Consider the following 14,301-nt stretch of genomic DNA (forward strand, 5'->3'; position numbering starts at 1 on the left):
GTGGGCTGGAGGTTGCGCGCAGGGGTCGTGGGGCTCCCTGGCGCCGGTGTCTGGGAGCAATGGGTGCGAGTCGCCCCATCAGAAGTGGGCTATTACGTGTGCGGGTTTTATTATGCACAGGGGGCGCGGGGGTGGAGCAGAGTGGGCCCGGACCAGGAGGGGAGGGGGCGGCCTCCACTCCCGGGAGCAGCCGGCTCCCTGCGCCCTCCGCACCCGGCGCAGGCTCCGGTGACCGCGGGGCTGGCGACGGGCGAGTCTCTTCTCAGCCTGGGACTGCGGCTGCGCGCACAGTCGCTGTCCTGGGGTCCTGGGACTCTAGGGGCGGAGATGAGGTGAGAAAGACACCTGCTGCTGCTCGCGCTGGGGCGAGGGGCCCGCAGGTTCGGGCTCGAGCGCGGTGAGACCAGCAGGTGAAACTCTCACGGCGGGCGGGCGCGGTCTTCTCCCGCCCCTCGTCTCAGCGCCCCGGATTCACACCCGCCCCCCGCCCGACAGACAGATCCCCTAAGCTCTTCCTCTCTTTCCAGCTGCTTTTAGCCTCAAGCTTTCCGCTCTTACAGCTGAACTGGGAACTTCTGAGGAGGGACGTGCTGCCAACTTAGATTTTGAAAGTAACGTTTGCTTTTCAAAAGTCGTGCTCAGCCTGAAATTCTAGCGAGATGCGCCCTCCTTGGGGCTGCAGGTTCCCCAGAAGCCTAACTGGAAGGTCTTCTTTAAAAAAAATACTTTCTACTGTTTTCAAGTCACGCCATTTTTCTTTCAGGGGTTCCAGGCAGGCCGGGATGGGGTCGGGTAGGGACAGCTTCTTTTCTCTTTTATTTGAAGTAGCAAACGGACTGCCAGAAACAGGGTGCCAGATAAAGTCGGTTAGGGAGACAGAGTGTGAGCGTGGGGGGTGGGGGACACCATTGTGCATGGGCTGTGCAGGGAAGGCTTCCCCCAGGAGGTTAATTTTGGAGCAGAGACCTCAGTGAAATGAGGAGGGAGTGGGGAGAGGAAGCAAGGCAGGGGGGAGGGGGTGAGGAAGATTGTCCCTGAGCTAACATCTGTGCCAGTCTTCCTCTATTTTGTATGTGGACGCCTCCACAGCATGTCTTGACGGTGTATAGGTCCGCACCCCAAACCCTGGGCTGCAGATGTTGAGGGGGTGAACTTAACCACCATGCCGCAGGATCCCTGCGCGGGAGCAGTTAGTGCAAAGGCCCTGAGACTGGAGCAGCTTGGTGTGGTGGAGGGACAGCAGAAGGCCTGTGGGTGTAGCAGGGTGAGGGGAGCAGGTGGGAGTGAGGGATCAGGGGGGTGGGCAGGGACCCATCAGTTACCAGGGGATAGACCATGTGTGTCCCAGAGTGGACTTGGCACCAGGACCCATTCTCTCTTCTCTTCTTCAGGAACAGAACTCCTGGTGTTTAGCTGGACACTCAACCATGCAGAATAACCGCTGCCTTTTCCAATCTCTTCTGCAGTTAGATGTGGCCCTGTAACTGGGTCCTTAGTTTGATCTGTAAGAGGGGGTGGCACTTCCGGGCAGTTACCTTCAGTGGAGGAAACTGACCTTCTTTGTCCCTATGTTGCAGTGGCTGGAATATAGACCATACCACAGGGGCTTCAGCAGCTATCTTGGACCGTGAGGTGTTCTTGGGAGTGGACGCTTTGCAGAGTGGAGCATCCCAGCCCAGGGGGAGTTCTCCATCCCCGACAGCTGGGGAGCACAAGAGGAGAAACCTGGGTCCCCGACATGGCTGAAGTGCGACTCTAGCCCTGGACTGATGGCTTCTGGACTTCATGAACGCAAGAGAAGTGAACTTGTGGGGTTTTTTGTTTTCTCCCTGTGTCTTACCACTGAAGCTAAATCTGCTTGATACCCCGTGGTAGGATCTTTTCTGTTTCTTGGATTGCCTGGCAGAGAGCTTGGCTGGTAGCATGTATTTTACAAATATCGAATGTTTACTCAAGAAAACCAAATGTGCCTTCACTTATGCTTTCATGAGAAGAGTCTGACAATTTTGAGAAAGGCATGTGGTGAAATGCAAAAATTGTTGTGTATCTTTCTTCACATTCTCATTAAAATGGGGCCCTGGCCACTTCAGATGTTTATAAACAATCTTAAAACAAGGACTGTGCTTTTACTTGAAATGATCCTGCATCTATCATAATGTTGCATTTGTGCCCATCTTAATTTGAGATGGAAAGTTAGGGAAAAATTTGCTTGACAGCAAGAACAATTGTCTGTGATCTGAAGATCTAGAAGCATTTTGAATTCAAGTGAATGACGGTCTTTTAAATACCCTTGTAATGTGATAAAAAAAAAATGTGTATATATATTTCCAGCAAGTAATTATAGAGCTGGGCAATTAGCCTGTTGGCTGGAACACTTAGCTGGACTGAGAGGATCGTGGCTGAATAGTTGGCTTCCCAGAGTGCTGGAGAAAATGTTATCTTTACAAGAGTCATCCTTCAGGCAGGCTGTGGAAGTGCTTCCCCAGGGTTTACAGGACCGAGTCCAACTCCTTGTCATGAGATAAGGCCAAACTACTTCTCCAATTTCATTATCCCATTGACTCGGCTTGCCCCTTGATCCACTTGGCCCGAAGAATATATTCCAGAACCAATAACATCACCATCTCTCAGAACACCTGTGCCAGCGGGAGATTGGATTATTGCTCGGAATTCTTTGCTCTCTCTCTGCATTAGAACTCATGTCCTTGCTACTTGAGTTTGCACTTCCTCCCACTGGAGGATCCAAGGTATGGCTGTTGGCTTGGCCATGTGACTTGCCTCAGCCAATGGAATGTAGGCAGAAATGGCTTGTTGCAAGAGAAGGCCTCAGGAGACACTGGATATTTCTGTCTGCTCCTCTCATGCTCCTGCCATTGTCCATGAAGAGGACATGTCCCCAGGAACCCATGGAACAGACCTGAACCTGAGACTGGAGTTATTTGAAACACAACGTACAGCAGCAATAGCAGAGTTATGCTGTTATTCATTTGTCTGTTTTATCATTCTTTTGCCAACCTAGTTCATATTTCACGACCAGGGTGTTGCCATTGCCTTGAATGCTCTTCTCCCCACTACTCTCACTCCTCCTCCTCAAATCCTTCTACCTGATAACAAGCGTTCACTCGTTAGGTTCCAGCTTGTATGTCTCTTCTTGTGAGACAGAGAGAGACAAAGAAGTGGAGCCTTCCTGAACTCTCAGGATAAACGATGCTGCTCCTTTGTGTTTGCTGCCCTGGTAGGTCATTGACCTTTTTCTGCAGCTCTTATTACAATCTGGAAACATGTTTACGTGTGGATTGGTCTGATGTCTTCTTTCTCTCCACATCACGAGCACAGAGACACCATCTATTTTGTTCTTAGAGGTAGTGAGCATAGTGATTAAAGATGAGTTCTGGAACCCAGTTCAAAATCCCAGCTCTGCCCCTTGCCAGCTGTGTGACCACGAACAAGTGTGCTCCTTAACCGTTTGACCTCAATTTCTTTATCTGCACAATGGGAGTAATAATGGAGATTACCTCACTTGGTTTTCACATGGGATAAGAAATATATATACATGCAAAGCCCTCAGAAGAGATTTCTATGTCATTCCATGCTATTGTTAGTGTTATGTTTTATCATCCCCAACATCTCACACAGTGTCTGCACTTAGGAGCCACTCGGTAAATACCTGTTGGATGAATGGATGTATGTCACCCTCTTATCATGACCCGTCAGGTGATAAGGTCACGTCCGTCCTTGATGTTCAGGTGCAAATGTGATGAGTCAGCTGAAGCTTGGTTACCCTGCAAGTGTCCCAGTCCAAGAAGATTACCAACAGCGTTTCAGTCTGATGCTCCTCCTAAGCGTGTTTTCTAAGAAAGCATCCTTAGTGGGTCATCTGCCCTAGGAAATCAGTGGCAATACTTCCTGCTGCACAGGAGACAGGAGAGAAGGCGGCTCGATGGAGAGCGCCCTCTGCTGGAGGAGAGCAGACGGCTCTTGTGAGTTCCTGACTTGCACATGATTTTTAAAAAGTTACTCTCAGGCTGACCTTCACCACCGTAACAGGAAGCTTTGGAGACAGCTAGGGTGAGGACTGGGTCCTGAATGCAGGGGCGAGCAGCTCTGTGAGTGAGGTATTTCCGCTTTCATGTGAGCATGACTTTGTGAGAGGTGAGCTCGCCCGTGGACAGCCAGTTAGCCCTCAGCCGTCCTCTGCACCTGTTCCCTTTGCTTTCGTCCTGGCAGTGTTGCAATCCAGGTGGCCAACACCTCTTTCCCTTTTCACCTCCCACCATAGTACCAATAAAGCCGGGTACTCACCTGACCAAATGTCCTTATGGCAAGGGGTGGCCATGTGACTCAGTTCTGGCCAATGAGCTTTTAAATAGAGTTTTTTGAGGAAATTGCTACAAAACCTGTGCTTCCCTGATCAAAGGACATATATAATAGGAACTTTCCCTCTTCTTTCTGCCATAAAGGAGCTGTGATGGCTAGAACGGTGGCAGCCATCTTGGGAACATGAGTTACTAAGCATGAAAATGAGGAATCGACATTGGAGGGTGGCAGAGATGAATTTTGGAGAGAGCCCAGTTCCTTGGTTTTATTGCTAAGACACTGCACCACTTAGAATTACCCACTTACGGATTTTCTGTGTTAGGAAATAATTACGTCTTAATTGTATAAGCCATTATTTTAGGGTTTTCTTTTTCGTTCTTTGTTTGTTTGTTTGTTTTTGGTGAGGAAGATTGTCCCTGAGCTAACATCTGTGGCAGTCTTTCTTTATCTTGCTTGTGGAATGCCACCACAGCATGGCTTGATGAATGGTATGTAGTTCTGTGCCCAGGATCTGAACCCATGAGCCCCAGGCCGCCGAACCACTATGCCACCAGGCTGGCCCCTATTTTAGGATTTTCTGTTACTTGCAGCTAGCAATGTCAAAAATATTATAGCTCGTAATAGTTGCCAAGTTCTTCACTAGGCCTCTGAGAAATAGAAGAGGAAGTTGTGGTACCCATGGCTTCCTTCTTAGTAGAGAAGTAAGACATACATGAGTGAAACTGGAAGCAGTGGAGGAGAATGCACAGGGACCACGTCTTTGGAGCTCAGGGGGCCAGTGTTCAGGTATCCTCAGACTTTTGGATGATTGCAAACAACTGAATTTGATAACTTTAACCATTTAAACTTTCCCTGTATTTTATATTTGGAAACTGACAGTTGGGGAGTTTGAGTGACTTTTGCAGAGTCACACAATGGAGCTGGGGTGGAGCTGGGTTTCTAACCAAAGTTTTTCCAGCTTCTCATCACCATGCGCACTGCTCCTCCCAGTGTCGTCAAGTCACCTAATTGAGACTTAGGAGTCTATGTCACTTAACCTCTTAGTTTTTTCATAAAAATGGAATATTCTTTCCAGTACCTAATGCAGTATTATCAGCTATAATCACCGTGTTGTACATTAGATACCCAGACTGTGCTCATCTTATGACTGAAGTTCGTACCCTGTGACCAACATCTTCCCATGTCTCCTACCTCCCAGCGCCTGATAACCAGCGCTCTATTCTTTCTTTCTGGCTTGCGCTTTTTCAGATTCCATTTGTAAATGATGTCATACAGTATTTGTATTTTCTTGTCTGACTTATTTCACTTGACATAATGGTCTCAATTTCATCCAAATTGTTGCAAAAAAATAAACAGTAATTACGTGCCAGGATGGAGATGTTAGCTAATGCTATGGTGGGAATCACTTTGCAACATATAAATGTATCAAATCAACACGTTCTACACTTTAAACTAATACAATGTTGTATGTCAATTATATTTCAATAAAGCTGGAAAAATTCAAAACATAAAAAGTCTCTTGTGCAAACTTAATAAGGATTCCTTTTAACAGTTTAAAGCTGAAGAAACAGGGGTATTGTTAGCACCAATTTACTCTGTCAGTAAAGGACCTGGGTATGACATTTGTTCCTTCATTTGTTCATTGAATCAAGCTTTCATTCATTCCTTCACTGTCCACTGAGACGTTATGAGATAGGTACTGTTTTTTCTCCATTTTACTGGTGAGGAAACTGAGGCGCGAGGAGGTTAAGTAGTTGCCCCAGTGTCAGACAGCCCATGAGCTGCAGAGCTGGAATTTGAATTCCGTCTGTCTGCCAGGAGAGCCGCAGCCTCTGCGCTTCCCTGCTCGCCAGCGGGACGGGGGGTGGCACCCTGCCGTGGTCCTCTCCAGGCTCCCATGGAGCAACTTGGTGATGTAGGTACGCTCTGTCGGACTAGGGAGGAAACAGATTTCCCGAGAGTGAGGACACTACTCAGGGTCACCCAAGGAGTCATCTGCTAAATCACATACAACCCAGATTAGTATCCACATTGGTCAGGCTTCTTCTCATCACTAGTAACAGAAAACCTGACTCAAACTGGCTTGGGTGCAAAAGGGAATATACTGGCTCACGTTACTCATCAGTTCAGAGGCTCCCCAGCTCCAGGTGTAACTCCATCCAGCAGCTCAAGTAGTTTCCTCAGGCTTGCTTCCTCTCCATCCCTCAGCTCTGTTCTCCTCTGTGTCGGCTTCCCTCTCAGGCAGACCCCATTCAAGTGGCAGTCTCTGACAGATCCATGCTCCCATCCTCACAGAAGCAGAAGATGCATTTTTCCCACACTTCATAGCAGTTTCAGTGAAAATCTTGGACCTGGCTCCCTTCCCAAATAGAGTGTGTCACCCATCCCTGAATCAGTCACTCTGGCCAGGAAGTAGGATGTTCTGATTGTCGAGCTCTGGGGCACATGCCCTCTCTGGGGCTGTGAGTGGGATCACCCCCAAACCTCCCAGGGGGACTGAGAGTACAGCTATGACATGGGTGGCAGGATAGGGAGCTAGGTGGGCAAAACTCTAGACACGCCCTGGATCGATCAGGTGCACTGCATACAGCTCACAAGTGGGCCACCTTTGGGGGAGGCCCATGGTTGAGGCCCCTGTCACCATGCAGGGCACACAGGAGGTGCTCAGAAATGCAAATGTGTCTGAGCAGAGAGGACTCTGCTGGTACTGCTTCTGGAGCAGCTTTGTGTAAATCTGAGAGAACGCCTTGGAAAGCAAACTTTTTAATTATGCTGGCCCTTTGGAAGTTGATGTGGGACTTTAAAAATGCAGTTCAGGTGATGAGCTGGCAACCTTGAAACCTGTTTCATAGTATTGCTAAAGAGAAAAGTTATTCATGGGCCACTTGTTAAAAAGGGCAAGACAGATTTTACTCAAAACTGTTGCCGTAGGGGAGAGAGAAACTGAATCACACTGAATACAAGGCTGAGTGGGGATTGATAGCCAAGGAGCAGAGTGAGGGGACGGGGATGGAAAATGACACATGAAGGGCAGGGGCATTCTTGCTAAACTGTCCTACCAGGATCCTTGCTAAAAGTAAGCCGAGGACTGAGATGTCAGGGATAAGGGCAGAGGAATTTGATCAGAAATTGCTGCAGACTGAATGTTTGTGTCCCCAAATTCATATGTTGAAATCCTAACCCCTACTGTGCTGGTTTTAGGAGGTGGGCCCTTGGGAAGTGATTAGGTTAAGAAGGTGGAGCCTCGAGAGTGGGATTAATGTCCTTCCAATGGGATTGCTGACCCCAAGGCTACTTTCCTCCTGCCACCATGTGAGGACACAGTGGCAGGCCCTCACCTGACGCTGAATCTGCCGGCACCTCGATCTTGAACTTCTCAGCCCCCAGAACGGGGAGAAAGGAATTTCTGTTGTTTAAACCCCCAGATGGTGGTATTTTGTTATAGCTGCCCGAATGGACTAAGACAGAAATCAAGGGTGTGAGGATCTTTGATAAACTGGCTCAGGACCTGGAAGGCCAACCTTGAGGCCTAGGGGAGAAGGAGCACAAAGACTCCTTTGTAGTCTGACTGAAGTTTGGTCAAGGAGGGAGTCTCTGCGAGTATTAAAATGGAGACGCTAGAATCCTGCCCTTTCTAATGGAAAGTCCTTTGCGTGTTCTGCTAACTTCATGATTTTGAGTTCTTAGGAACCAGTGTATTTTCAACTAGTGGTTCCCTTATGATGTAGGAAAGTGTCCTGGCCATAAAGCTAGGGAGAAAATTAGAAAAACATTAAAGACTGATTTAATATAGATGAGAATATTGTAAGTTGCAGGCTTGACATTCCTCTATTGAGCACTATTAGTCAAAAGTTGTACTGCATATGGTGCCACAATCTATTTTACTGAAAAAAAAAATACATAGACTCTAGATACGCTAGTGTAATTAAAGCACCCTCTAGTGAATTTTAAAGCATTCCGTTTACACAGTGTGCTTTGCAACTCCCTACACTTGTTACTCAGTCTTTCAAGCATAATAGGCATTTTGGGCTGGAAGTATTTAATCTTGTGTGAATGGGCTTATCAGAATGTCTTGGAAAGACAATATATGACTTCCTGGCAAAGAAATGGCTGCAATGAGGCAGTAATTATGTAGTGTCTTGTTACTATGGTTTTAAAAACTTACCAGGCTAATCCTGTGGTAGGGGGATTCAGAACCGAGTGTTCAGAGCACCATTACATTAGGAGATGGGAGAGTTCTTGGAAGACATTTGTCCAAGACCCATGGGGTCTAGTTCTGGAATCTCTGAGTCCGTCTGTGCTGAGGAATCACTGGCTTTGACAGTGGCCTCTGTGGATGCTGGAGTGTACAGCTGACGTGGTACCCACAGTCCTGGAAAGGGCGATGCTGCTGTTGGCTGTCCGGTGCCCTGGTATGTTTGTTCCTGTTGGAGCCCTGCCTCCTCTAGCTGTTTGAGGGCTGGATTCTCTGTTTTCTTCATGAACAAAGGCAAAGGTACTCAGGGTGGAATTAGGGTCGCTTAGCTTCTTTTGTTACGACTTCTTTTTTTCCTTCTGTTTATTAAGAAGCCACCAGTTATGACAATTCTTTTCAGTAGGAACAGAATGTTCCTGATCTCACCTGATCTCTCAAAAGATATGAAATCAGAATTATTTTGTCCTGAATTTTGGAAATGTCCATCAGAATTACACAGTGACACAGAACCACATTATAGATAAACAGGACATGCTTTTGAATTAGATCTTAATAATCTGGAGGAAAACGATCAAAGTCAGGATATTATGGCTATTTCAGGGAGATTTGAATCTGAAAGATAATCTTCAGAATCTAAATCTTCACTTTTCATCCAAATCTGGAAATCAAAGATCAGCCTAAAATGGAGAAGCGTAGAGACCTGAAATATCCTTCTGTCCCCAGGAGGAAAGAGCGATGATTTTGAGATGCTAGAACAGGATGGAAATTGGTTTCATGCATTCTTGGTTGGTAGTGGTGCCACTTGAGCATGGTGCGGTCAGTGGGAAATGTTTCTGATTGTTGGCAGGGGCTGTCATGGGAAGAGCTGTCATCCCTCCTGCTTCGGGGCAGTGGGGAAAGTAGAATGGTGGCATCTCCAGCAGGTCGTCCCCAAGAGAGTCTCCACTCCTTTGTGAAGGCAGAATTCAGATCTGGTTACAGTTCAGAGACCTCCTGGGATAGTGGAAATAGCATGGACGTGGGTGTCGATCTAATTCATCCTGGTTCCACCACTTAATTGCCCTTGAGAACCTGGGTGAGTCACTCAACATCTCTGAGCCCAGTTTATCACACGAACTTTGGCAATACTTACAGCTCTTTCCCAGAGTTACAGCTGAGCTTAGAGTACAAAAGCCCCCAGGGACAGAGTTGGCATCTTCAAAGTTACTCTGGGCAGCACTACTGAGGAAAATAAGTAAGCGAATTAAAGTTGGACAGGAAAGATGGATCGCTTCTACTCTTCTGTTCAAATAAGGGACAGGGTTTACTCTGAGTTAGGCAAAGCTTACTTAGGTACACCCAAAGCACGGGTGACAAAAGATAAAAATAGATACATTTGCCTGTGTTAAAATCAAAAACTTTGCTCCCCTCCCCCTTCCCTCCTTCTTCTCCCTTCCTCTCTCTCTCCCTTTGCTCGGGGTAAATGTGCAGACGGTGTCACTTCGCTGTACGTTAGGGTTGCATGTAGGATGTCATTTGAAGAAAGGGTTTTGCTGCTTAAAAACGGTTGAAAGCCACTGGTATACTTCACCGCTGCCAAGGAAACACATTGAGTGGCCTGGAGTCAAGTGACTTCTTTGCGCACAAGAGCAAATTAATGAGGGAGCTGGGGCTAGTCCCCGAGTTCCTTGAACTTCAGCCAGGGCTCTTGCCTCACCTGCCCACTTTAGTGTCAAACACTTCATTCTCCCGGCCTGGTATCTCGGCTCCTTCGTAAACATGTAGAAGTTTACGAAGGAGGCAAATCGTCTTTAGCAGTGACACAATGTGCTGTGGAGCACTGCAGGATTTTCTCTTCTCTCTCTCTCTCTCTTTTTTTCTTTCCTGGAAAACCATCATGATTGTCAGCGTGCGTACTGTGCTGAGAAATAACAGGGAGGGTCCCGGGAGAGGAGCAGTTCAGGCGCGTCGTCGCTCCTTACCCTTCTCCCTTTCTCTGTGGTGATGGGGCCGCCAGGACTCCGAGGCTGGTGTTTACTAAAGGCGTGGTTTCATGCAAGTGGGCTTCGGGGAAGCAAGTCCTTTCAGAAGAAAGCCTTATCCTCCAGTTTGAGGGGAAAACAGAGCCCAACTGTGTTGCGACTTCACGCACACTTCGTCTCTCGCAAACACACACACGTGCACACGTGCACACGTGCACACTTCTCTACTCCAAAGAAAACATTCTAATGGCTGAAATAATATTCTGGATTCATCCAAGGGAGTCAGTAATTCCTAAATTGTGAGCAACATGAAGCACTTTTCTAACTTTAAAAGACATCAAAAATAGATCAGGAACAGGCAAAATTAATATTTATGAACTCAATTATATAGAAATGGATTTTTAGCAAGCATGCCAGCTGCCCCAATTTATAAGGTCTCGTTTCTCTGGTTCCTAGGAAATAACTTAAAAATACGTGAAAATAATTCCAATTTAAGTTTGTCATCTATGCTATGTTCTGGCAGAGTTCCTGTAGTTAGTTCAGCTTAAAAGTCAGAGAGGAGAAGGAAGCGCCCCCAGTGCAGACTTAGCAGGACCAGGTGGCCAGTATCAGACAAGTTAGTCTGCGTTCTTCTCCAGCTGATTTGACGCAACTCTGATGCTGACTGGCTTCTTTCTCCTTAAACATCGCTCTCTCTTCATTACCGTCATCTGTCACTGTGAACGTCAGCCAACAGTTTACAAGTCATATCTCTGATAAGAATTGTCCTATCATAAGAATATTGTATTTTTCACTCATTTTGCCCTGCCCCGCCCCCTCCCCAGCACACATACACCCCTGCCAAACAGGCTACAGATGAAAGATTGAGACATGTTAGATCACTATTTTGCAATTATAGCAAAGGCCATTTCAGGCTGATGAAATGGAAAAGAAAATCCATGACAATACCTTCTCTACGTAGCTCATGGTAGTTCCTAACATCCTTTCCCATCCTCTGTGGCATGTGACGTTCCCAACAACCACGTGAGGTTCTCATGGTTACCCCCAAATTCCAAACCTCGGGTGGTGGAATCAGGATCCGTGGTTAGACGAGGTGCAGCCAGAATCCAGGACCTGCCCAAGAACTCGAATGACGCTGACGCCAAATAACAGGGCATTTCACCGTGTGGTTCTTGGATGCGAGCCTGTCTGCGTGTGTTCTGGGCTCGAGGAGAGGGCCGCACACTCTAGCTCCAGCAAACACTGAAATATTGTGTAAATTCCTTGTTTCCTAGAAGACAGTCTATTTTCCACAGTGCCCTGAAGCAGTTAATCAACTCACCCTGAAGGACTGTCAAAGGGTATCCCACAAATTTGGCTTTAGATACATTGTTTTGTGCTTTCTTGAACTCAAGTATAATTTTTCTGGTTGGGATGGAAGAATATAGCAATGTGTTTCTTCGGTTTAATCTTGGGTTTTAAATCGCCCCTTTGACATATGTGTGTCTGTGTGTAGGAAAGAGTCTACACGGCCGGCCGGAGACTGCTGTCTTTACAAAGTCCTTCTTGCAAGGCTGGCTCCTGGCTGAGGTCGGAGAACTTAGATTTGGGGAGAGTTCCCACCATTTGCTAACTGATAAGAGGGGCTTGCTGTGACTAGATCGTACAAAAAAAGATGCTTTCTGTCAAACATATGCTTTCCTTCTGGGAGTCTGACATTTTGCTATGTGCTCAGCAGATGGTGCCTACGTGGCCAGCAGCCAATAGACACTCTTGGCTAATGAGTGTCCTATGGACTTCTTTGGGCGGATATGTCACATGGGTGTTGCTGCATTTTCGTTGCTGGGGAAGAGCGTGTTCTTTGTGGCCCTCACGGCAGGGAGAGAATATAGGAAAACAGCATACGATTCCTCCAGACTCCACCTGTGTCTTTTCCCTTATAATCTGGCTGTGTATCCTTCCCACACCACTGGAGTAAATCTTAGCTGTGAAAATAACTATATGCTGGGCCCCCTGAGACCTGCTCATGCCTCTCCAAATGTAGGGCTGGTCTTGGTGACATCAACACAGTTTTATGGAGCAATGGACTCCTACTAGATCATGCTGACGGACTTCAGGATTGACAGCAGCACTGGCCTGGCCTGGGCCCCACAGGCTAGCTGGCAGGTGAAGTGTCTGATGAGTGAGCTTGTATCACACAACTTTGGGGATATTGTCTCTTTTGAAATTATAAGAAATCTTGCTTTAAAAAGCATGTGTCACAACAACAATGTTTTGGGGGTTTTGCCTTCTTTTATTATTAAAAGGAACATGAAGTATTTTATAGTTCTCTATTGCCCAAGTGGGTGATACAAATTGTTGAAACAGGAAAAACACCCCTCGGTAAGCTTTCATTTACCACCTACCCCATGAGCGCCCCTTGGAAAGCAGGAGGCTCCATAGTTCGAGTCCTTTTTCATTTGTGTATATTCCGGAACTGGCTCCTGAAGAGACTCTGTGCTCTGTCACCTCCATCTGCATCCATCAAGACTAAGTTCTACAATTAACGAAGATGGTTTCGTTGAAATGTACCTGGGACACATGGCAGACGCAGCAGTTTCATAAGTCAAGAAACTAGCCCCTTGGCAATCAGCTTTGCTCTGAGACTCTCCTGACCTCTCAAGGATTGGAAAAGTCTGAAATGCAAATGGAGTTAAAGAACCTTGTGGGGATCTGGCCAGATGAATATGGACAGGGTCGCAGAGTCCATAAAAATGTCTGTGTTTCTGTTTCTCTGGCCTGGATGTTACCAGATTTCTTCCCTTAAGCTTGGTTGAAGCTCCACGGGCTCAGAAGCCACGTCTGAGAAGGGGGTGATGCATGAGGTTCCAAAACGTAAAAAGAAAGGTGCTGATGAATCACAAGGATGATAGACCCATGGGAATGCCCATGCTTACTGCCTTTGGTCACTTCTAGAAAATACCTAGATTAGTTCTATGCTGCATTGCCCTGCCTGGCTGAGGCTAAAGAATGGGATCCAAACCTAAATTATCTTAAGGAAATCTGCAAGATATTTACTACCCACTTATATAGTGTTAATGATGTCCCCTAAAATTCACATCCATGTGGAAATTCAGATGTGGTCTTATTTGGAAATAAGATCTTTGCCAATGTATTTAATTGAGGATCTTGAGATGAAATCACCTTGAATTTAGGGCTGTTCCTAAATCCAGTGAAAGATGTCCTTATAAGAAAAGGTGAGGGCACATAGAGACGCAGCGGGAGGAGAAGGCAGTATGACCACAGAGGCAGAGATTGGAGTGATGCTGCCACAAGCAAAGGAACGTCAACACATTCCTGGGGCCACCGGAGGCTGGAAGGGGCAAGGAAGGGTTCTTCCCTGGAGGCTTCGGAGGGAGCATGGCCTTGCTGGCCTCTTGATTTTGGACTTCCGGGCTCCAGAACTGTGAGAAAACACATTTTGTCTGTTTTAAAGCCACCAAGTTTGTGGTACCTTGTTATGTCAGCTCTAGAAAACTAACACAGCATCGCTCAGGTGTCAGACGCTCGAATTAAGATCCATTTTGCACTCTACTCAAAACCTATCAATAAATGTTTCAAGACTTTTTTCTGTAAAAGTGAGTCTCAGGCCACTGTACTTGGCTCTTTTATCTACTAGAAACCTGCTTCCCCAAATTTCCCCAGGCCTGCTCCTCTTCAACGAATGCCATCTCCTTAGAGTCCTTCGTCAACCTGCTTAACTGAAGTAGTCCCTCTGTCCCCTCCTACCTCGTCACTCTATTCTATTTACTAACACTGTTCTCCTCTCCTCATAGTCATGACTATTTTAAATGATTTGTTCCTGATGTG

The 14,301-nt window shown here is 46.8% G+C and overlaps 1 long non-coding RNA gene across 1 annotated transcript; it reads right to left on the reverse strand.

Moving 5' to 3' along the window:
• Positions 1 to 8,084: 8,084 nt before the first annotated feature.
• On the reverse strand, positions 8,085 to 11,640 carry LOC139084477 (uncharacterized). Its single transcript, XR_011541885.1, has 2 exons — positions 11,422 to 11,640; positions 8,085 to 11,189 (listed from the first exon to the last, which is right to left on the reverse strand). It is a non-coding gene; the product is annotated as an uncharacterized lncRNA (long non-coding RNA).
• Positions 11,641 to 14,301: the final 2,661 nt, after the last annotated feature.

The sequence above is a fragment of the Equus przewalskii genome, chromosome 7, assembly GCF_037783145.1.
Source record: "Equus przewalskii isolate Varuska chromosome 7, EquPr2, whole genome shotgun sequence".
Classification (NCBI taxonomy): Eukaryota; Metazoa; Chordata; class Mammalia; order Perissodactyla; family Equidae; genus Equus; species Equus przewalskii.